General features: G+C 46.3%; 1 pseudogene; it reads right to left on the bottom strand.

Annotated features, from left to right (window-relative positions):
• Window positions 1–5,434: 5,434 nt before the first annotated feature.
• LOC116370851 (frizzled-7-A-like) lies at window positions 5,435–7,190 on the bottom strand (annotated as a pseudogene).
• Between the last annotated feature and the right edge of the window lie 1,590 nt (window positions 7,191–8,780).

Raw genomic sequence — 8,780 nt, 5'->3', positions numbered from 1 at the left:
CTTGTGATCGAAACAAAAAAAATTTTATTTTAGTACCAGAGCTGTCAGTTTTGCATCTTTTTATTAATACTCTATTAGCTGGTAGTTTGGTCAATCTGACACGCGCCAAACTGCCAGATAGTGGCGCCAACGTATCAGGAAGTGACAAAAATCCATGTTGATTTTTAAGGTCAAAAGAATATAAAGACGGCGGCATTGGAAAGGTCAATCAGCCATGTTGGACACGGCCAACAAACCTATTTAGGTTGTGCTTCTAACATGACAATGGGACTGTTCAGGTCATTTCAGGCCATGTTGGACACGCCCCAACAAACCTATGTAGGTTGTGCTTTCTACCATGATAATGGGACTGTTTCAGGTCAATCAGGCCATGTTGGACACGCCCAACAAACCTATTTAGGTTGTGCTTCTAACATGACAATGGGACTGTTTCAGGTCATTTCAGGCCATGTTGGACACCCCCCAACAAACCTTGACTCACCTTTTTATATCCCCTCGCTGACATCAAGACTCATATAGATGTGGTTTAATTGATCATAGTACAAGCTCATTATAGATGTGGTTTAATTGATTATAGTCCAGACTGGTTATAGATATGTCTTAATTGATCATAGTCCAGACCGTTTATAGATCAATTAAGACATATCTATCTACAGGCGCTACTAAAAAAATGGAGCCCTGGATTTCTTAATCCGGCCCTGAGCCTCATGCTTGTTACTGTAAACAGACCGTCACTGCTTGTTACTGTAAACAGACCCTAACTAAGTTGTTACTGTAAACAGACCGTCACTGCTTGTTACTGTAAACAGACCCTAACTAACTTGTTGCTGTAAACAGACCGTCACTGCTTGTTACTGTAAACAGACCCTCACTGCTTGTTACTGTAAAACAGACCCTAACTAAGTTGTTGCTGTAAACAGACCGTCACTGCTTGTTACTGTAAACAGACCGTCACTGCTTGTTACTGTAAACAGACCCTCACTGCTTGTTACTGTAAACAGACCCTAACTAAGTTGTTGCTGTAAACAACGTACTTACTGCTTGTTACTGTAAACAGACTGTCACTGCTTGTTACTGTAAACAGACCGTCACTGCTTGTTACTGTAAACAGACCGTCACTGCTTGTTACTGTAAACAGACCCTCACTGCTTGTTACTGTAAACAGACCCTAACTAAGTTGTTGCTGTAAACAGACCGTCACTGCTTGTTACTGTAAACAGACCGTCACTGCTTGTTACTGTAACAGACTGTCACTGCTTGTTACTGTAAACAGAGTGAATTACCTTTTTGGTCTATGTTCCTTTTTGATAAACGGTATCTATTTTCATCGGTGTTGTTTATTTCCTCTAAACTGAAGAGTAAAGAGATGATTGTGGACGACAGGAAAAGGAGGACCGACCACGCCCCCATTCTCATCACACGCCCCCATTCTCATCAGCACGCCCCCATTCTCATCACACGCCCCCATTCTCATCACACCCCCATCACACGCCCCCATTTCTCATCAGCACGCCCCCATTCTCATCACACACGCCCCATTCTCATCAGCACGCCCCCATTCTCATCACACGCCCCCATTCTCATCAGCACGCCCCCATTCTCATCACACGCCCCCATTCTCATCAGCACGCCCCCATCTCATCACAAACGCCCCCATTCTCATCAGCACGCCCCATTCTCATCACACGCCCCCATTCTCATCAGCACGCCCCCATTCTCATCAAAGGGGCTGTAGTGGAGCAGGTTGAGAGCATCAAGTTCCTTGGAGTCCACATCACCAACAAACTATCATGGTCCAAACACAGCTGCACCATCAAGAGCATCCTAACTGGTTGCATCACTGCCTGGTATGGCAACTGCCTCCGACCCCAAAGCACTACAGAGGGTAGTGATGTACTGGGCCGTTGGGAGAACAATAGACTCAGCTAGAAAGAAATTAGACAGACCATCATTACTGTTCTAGCAGGCTGATAGGCTGATTGTTCTAATAAGATGCTGATTGTTCTAATTAAGATGCTGATAGGCTGCTTGTTCTAATTAAGATGCTGATTGTTCTAATTAAGATGCTGATAGGCATTATTAAGTAGGTCATGTTAAACGCTAGCACAGAATATTTTTGACCATCCTTTAATTATTCATACCTCCTCAATTCCCAACTTGGGAGACAAAACAAACATGTCTTTTTTTTACTGGGGGGAACAGTGGGGTTAACTGCCTTGTTCAGGGGCAGAACGGCAGATTTTGACCTTGTCAGTTTAGGGATTCCAAACGCTCTAAACCACTAGGCTACCTGCCTCCTCTAACCACTAGGCTACCTGCCTCCCTCCTCTAATCACTAGGCTACCTGCCTCCTCTAACCACTAGGCTACCTGTTTCCTCTAACCACTAGGCTACCTGCCTCCTCCAACACTAGGCTACCTGCCTCCTCTAACCACTAGGCTACCTGCCTCCTCTAACCACTAGACTACCTGCCTCCTCTAACCACTAAGCTACCTGCCTCCTCTAACCACTAGGCTACCTGCCTCCTCTAACCACTAGGCTACCTGCCTCCTCTAACCACTAGACTACCTCCCTCCTTCTAACCACTAGGCTACCTGTCTCCTCTAACCACTAGGCTACCTGCCTCCTCTAACCACTAGGCTACCTGCCTCCTCTACCACTAGGCTACCTGCCTCCCTCCTCTAACCACTAGGCTACCTGCCTCCTCTAACCACTAGGCTACCTGCCTCCTCTAACCACTAGGCTACCTGCCTCCCTCTCTAACCACTAGGCTACCTGCCTCCCCCCCTCTAACCACTAGGCTACCCCGCCTCCTCTAACCACTAGGCTACCTGCCTCCTCTAACCACTAGGCTACCTGCCTCCTCTAACCACTAGGCTACCTACCTCCTCTAACCACTAGGCTACCTGCCTCCTCTAACCACTAGGCTACCTGTCTCCTCTAACCACTAGGCTACCTGCCTCCTCTAACCACTAGGCTACCTGCCTCCTCTAACCACTAGGCTACCTGCCTCCTCTAACCACTAGGCTACCCGCCTCCTCTAACCACTAGGCTACCTGCGTCCTCTAACCACTAGGCTACCTGCCTCCTCTAACCACTAGGCTGCCTGCCTCCTCTAACCACTAGGCTACCTGCCTCCTCTAACCACTAGGCTACCTGCGTCCTCTAACCACTAGGCTACCTGCCTCCTCTAACCACTAGGCTGCCTGCCTCCTCTAACCACTAAGCTACCTGCCTCCTCTAACCACTAGGCTACCTGCCTCCTCTAACCACTAGGCTACCTGCCTCCTCTAACCACTAGACTACCTCCCTCCTCTAACCACTAGGCTACCGGTCGTCCTCTAACCACTAGGCTACCTGCCCCTCTAACCACTAGGCTACCTGTCTCCTCTAACCACTAGGCTACCTGCCTCCCTCCTCTAACCACTAGGCTACCTGCCTCCTCTAACCACTAGGCTACCTGCCTCCTCTAACCACTAGGCTACCTGCCTCCCTCCTCTAACCACTAGGCTACCTGCCTCCCCCCCTCTAACCACTAGGCTACCCCGCCTCCTCTAACACTAGGCTACCTGCCTCCTCTAACCCACTAGGCTACCTGCCTCTCTAACCACTAGGCTACCTGCCTCCTCTAACCACTAGGCTACCTGCCTCCTCTAACCACTAGGCTACCTGTCTCCTCTAACCACTAGGCTACCTGCCTCCGCCAACCACTAGGCTACCTGCCTCCTCTAACCACTAGGCTACCTGCCTCCTCTAACCACTAGGCTACCTGCCTCCTCTAACCACTAGGCTACCTGCCTCCTCTAACCACTAGGCTGCCTGCCTCCTCTAACCACTAGGCTACCTGCCTCCTCTAACCACTAGGCTACCTGCCTCCTCTAACCACTAGGCTACCTGCCTCCTCTAACCACTAGGCTGCCTGCCTCCTCTAACCACTAGGCTGCCTGCCTCCTCTAACCACTAGGCTACCTGCCTCCTCTAATCACTAGGCTACCTGCCACCTCTAACCACTAGGCCACCTGCCTCCTCCATCCACTAGGCTACCTGCCTCCTCTAATCACTAGGCTACCTGCCACCTCTAACCACTAGGCCACCTGCCTCCTCCACCCACTAGGCTACCTGCCTCCTCTAACCACTAGGCTACCTGCCTCCTCTAACCACTAGACTACCTGCTGCCTCGTTCCAAACGTCCAAGTCTCGTTGCAGGGGGCGGCACTTTGGAGTGGACACCCACCTGTCTCAATCAATGAGAGGAGATTTTAAATAGACCAAGATGGTGGCATACAAATTGTTGGATAACTACATTTTTCACGCATCATGTTCAAACGTGAGGCGCGGAAAAAAAGCTAATATCGGTACCAGGACTTGAATGGGATTTGCGTCCACAAATTCAAAAACTTTAGCATTTGTAACCGTGCCAGGGAAACTAAACCACAGCATGGATTGCTGTCCTACCTCCATAGACTGCTTACAGGGTGAGGGTTTGAGTGAACTATCCCTAAATCATCGACTTACAATAACCTATTCCTCTAAATATAAACTATTCTCACACATTGACCATAAAAGCAAGACATTTAAAAAATAATAATAATAATTTTAATCCGTGAAATTGTACATGTAGCCTACAAACCGTTTACAGCATTAAAAAGCATTTGTAAAAAAATTGCATGATTTTATCCAAAATATATCTAATTTTTTGAAGAAAACAATATATGTTTTTGCAAGATATGCATAATTCCACTGCTACACACATGCATATTCTATCCCATCTCTAAATGCAATGTCTGTCAGTCTTACTGTGCCACAAAAATATACATGATTGTCACTGGTTGGCTGTGAATGTCAAACAAAATGCAGTATAAATTCATCAGGTCAAACATGTTCTGTCTTCAACTGAAGCCAGTAGCGTTATATGATGTCGTCGTAGCTCTATAGTGTGAATAGGCTCATTCATTGTATACAATTGTTACAGGATCACCTCTGTAATGAAAAACACTTTCTTACAAACACCCAGGGGCTCTACATGATTCAGAATTGGACCTACATGCCGGTAACGATCAGTTTCTCCGTATTCCTCTTCAGATGATCATTGCACAATAAAGTGTCCGTATGAGCTTGTTTTCGTAACAACAACCCTGGGATCTAGGAAACCACAGTGGCTTTTTATTGGCTCCTGAAAGGATTCTGATCGTTCAGTTCGGGAGGGGGGCGGATTGACCTCATCATAGGGTCTTATTCCATGCGTTATGTTCTGATCCCAAATGGCACCCTACTCCCTTACTAGTGCACTACTATATGGGTCCTGGACAAAGCAGTGCACTAAATAGGGCGTAGGGTGCCATTTGGGACACCGTTCTATTATATTATCATTCCCTGGTTGCTGGTACTCGGTCTGTCATTGATGTTCATAGTGTCGTTTCTCCCTCGTTGCTGGTACTCGGTCTGTCATTGATTTCATACTGTCGTTTCTCCCTGGTTGCTGGTACTCGGTCTGTCATTGATGTTCATACTGTCGTTTCTCCCTCGTTGCTGGTACTCAGTCTCTTATAGAACCTGCGCCATGACTGCAGTGTTTTGCCTGACCATATCCAAAAACCCGGAGGTGATGCCGACAATCAAAGTCATCAAATACTTGATCATGAAGACAGTAAAGTCTGGGGTCATGAGCGCAACATTGTTTGGTGGACAAGGCACAGCAAACCTTTTACAGATCTGTCTATGCCAAGTTTTCTCCCACTGTTCACGGAACGCCTGCTCGTAGAAGTAACAGGCTATGATGATCGTTGGCAGGAACGGTGTAGAGGACACTGAACACTCCGATCCGAACCATAAGCTTCTCCAGCTTCTCCGTCTTGGTTCCGTCGTGTTTCATGATAGTTCTGATCCGGAACAGAGAGACAAATCCCGCGAGGAAGGAACGACGTCCCTATAACAAGTAGACAAACAGAGGTGCCAGAACAAAAACCACGCAAGGAATCCACACTGTTGATGCCCACATAACACACCCCTGTGAGTAGATCTCATCCACCTGTCCCATGGCCAGGATGGTAATCGTTTTAACAGCGGGTACAGCCCAGGCAGCGAGGTGGAAATACGGAGAGTTGGCCTCAATGGCTTCATGCCCCCACTTCATACCGGCAGAGAGGAACCCATGTGAAGGACAGAATCACCCACCATATAGAGCTGGCCATGCCGAAGAAATACACAATCATAAAGAGAATTGTACAGCCCTCCTTCTTAGTTCCCTGAGCTACAGTCTTATAACCAGTATCCTTGAATTTATCAACACACACCACTTTATCCTCTAAGATAAACCCGGCGGCGTAGGCAGTGGCCACCATGAAGTAACAGCCGGAGAGGAAGATGATAGGCCTCTCTGGGTAGCAGACCCGTCTCATGTCCACTAGATAGGTCAGCACTGTGAACAGGGTGCTCGCACAGCACAGAATGGACCAGATCCCGACCCAGAGCCGGCCAAACTTCACCTCCTCCTCCCGAAAATACATCAACCCGTTGGACTTGGTGGGCTCGCAAGGCGCGCCGCAGTCCTTAACCCCCATAAAATAGTAGTCAGATAGTTGGGCACCTGCAGTTGTAGCGGGCAGGAGAACTCCTGGTTGCTGGCTCGGTCGACCCATATTGGGGGGTAGAGTCATGAGCTCAGGAAGGTAGGGTGTTGGGTACGAGGTGGGGCTACCAGTGTCCGAGGTGTTTTGACCCACACAGATCTCTCCCGCTCCGTGGACGGGGAAGTTCTCACAGCGGAGCCTCTCAGGCCACTGGAAACCGAACTTATTCATCAGGGCCTCGCAGCCTTGTCTCGCCCGCTCACACAGGGACCTGCACGGCGGGATAGCCTGCTCGAGGACCGTACAGACCGGCGCGTACATAGAACATAGGAAGAACTTCAGGTCCATGGAACACTGACCTTGACGAGCGGGTAGAACTGGTGGACCTCAAGCCCGGCGTCTTCCTGGTTCGTGTGACCGAGGAGATTCGGCATGATGGTCTGGTTATAGGCGATGTCCGTACAGAGGGGTATGGAGATGGGCTGGCAGAAGCCGTGTTCGGGTATAGAGATGCCCTTCTCACCGTGGTACTGGCCTGAACACAACGGGAAAAGCGCACACAAGATCACCAGCGCACAACGCGCCGTACCTGCCCAATGAGCCGATTCCACCATAGTTAAAATAAAAACATTGAATAAAATCCTAAATGTAAAAATGTTCCTTTTCAAAAACTCGAGTTTCATATATACCAGAAAAATGACCTCTTACATATAAAACGGTTTTCGCTTTTGTGTCTCGAGCCTAAACTGCTTGTACAAGTTCACAAACCGTGCGCATGGTCTCCGTATTCTCATGACTTCTTGGTCTCAGGTCTTTGTAAATAGCTGTAGAAAAGGTACTCATTTGCGTTAGAAAAATGTACTCCTTTGCGTTTCCTTCTCAGGATCAAACAGCTTAAAAAGTAATTCACTGTCTCCTTAGTTAAAATGAAGGTTCCAAAGCGCGCATCTTCTCGCTTGTGTTGGAGATCGTTACGCATGTAAATGTATTAAATATTGTTAAATTAAAGTTGCAGTTTTCTTATCGTGCACACTGTCCATAGCGTTGCCTTGCTGGACACTACAAAGTTGGAGCTGTGGCACACAAAAGAGCACACGATGATGTGACGTCGGTTTCTAGTTACCCCTCATTCACAAGCCACAATGTAAGGGCGGGGCGCCTGAAAACCATGGGGTCTCCCGACTAATCACAGGGTTTGTTTTCCTTTGCGTCTCCTTCCTGATTGGATTGAGGGAATTATGGCAAACGGGTTGTTTAATAACTTTTTATCCCCTTATTTTTTTCTACAGATTTCTTTTATTCATTTGATTAAACTTAAAAAAGCCCATTCCTGAAATATTTTTGGTGCATAATCTCAAATCAAAATCTAATTTATTTGTCACATGCTTCATAGACAACAATTGTAGATTTAACAGTGAAATGCTGCTGATTTATGGGTCCATTACAACAGAGTTAAAGATGAAACATTAAAATGCAAATAGATAACATGGTTATATACAGGGAGTTAATCAATAACATGGTTATATACAGGGAGAGTAATCAATAACATGGTTATATACAGGGAGTAATCAATAACATGGTTAATGTACAGGGAGTAGTCAATAACATGGTTATATACAGGGTAGTAATCAATAACATGGTTATATACAGGGGAGTTAATCAATAACATGGTTATATACAGGGAGTAGAGATAACATGGTTATATACAGGGAGTAGAGATAACATGGTTTATATACAGGTAGTAATCAATAACATGGTTATATACAGGGAGTAGAGATAACATGGTTATAGACAGGAGTAATCCAATAACATGGCTATATTACAGGGACGTAATCCATAACATTGGTTATATACAGGGGAGAATCAATAACCATGGTTATTACAGGAGTAATCAATACATGGTTATTACAGGGAGTAATCAATAACATGGTTATATACATGGAGTAGAGATAACATGGTTATATACAGGGAGTAATCAATAACATGGTTATATACAGGGAGTAATCAATAACATGGTTATATACAGGGAATAATCAATAACATGGTTATATACAGGGAGTAGAGATAACATGGTTATATACAGGGAGTAATCAATAACATGGTTATATACAGGGAGTAATCAATAACATGGTTATATACAGGGAGTAATCAATAACATGGTTATATACAGGGAGTAGAGATAACATGGTTATATACAGGGAGTAATCAATA

Source organism: Oncorhynchus kisutch, unplaced genomic scaffold (genome assembly GCF_002021735.2).
Source record: "Oncorhynchus kisutch isolate 150728-3 unplaced genomic scaffold, Okis_V2 scaffold2797, whole genome shotgun sequence".
In the NCBI taxonomy this organism is placed as follows: Eukaryota; Metazoa; Chordata; class Actinopteri; order Salmoniformes; family Salmonidae; genus Oncorhynchus; species Oncorhynchus kisutch.
This window is presented reverse-complemented; position numbering and strand designations above follow the sequence as displayed.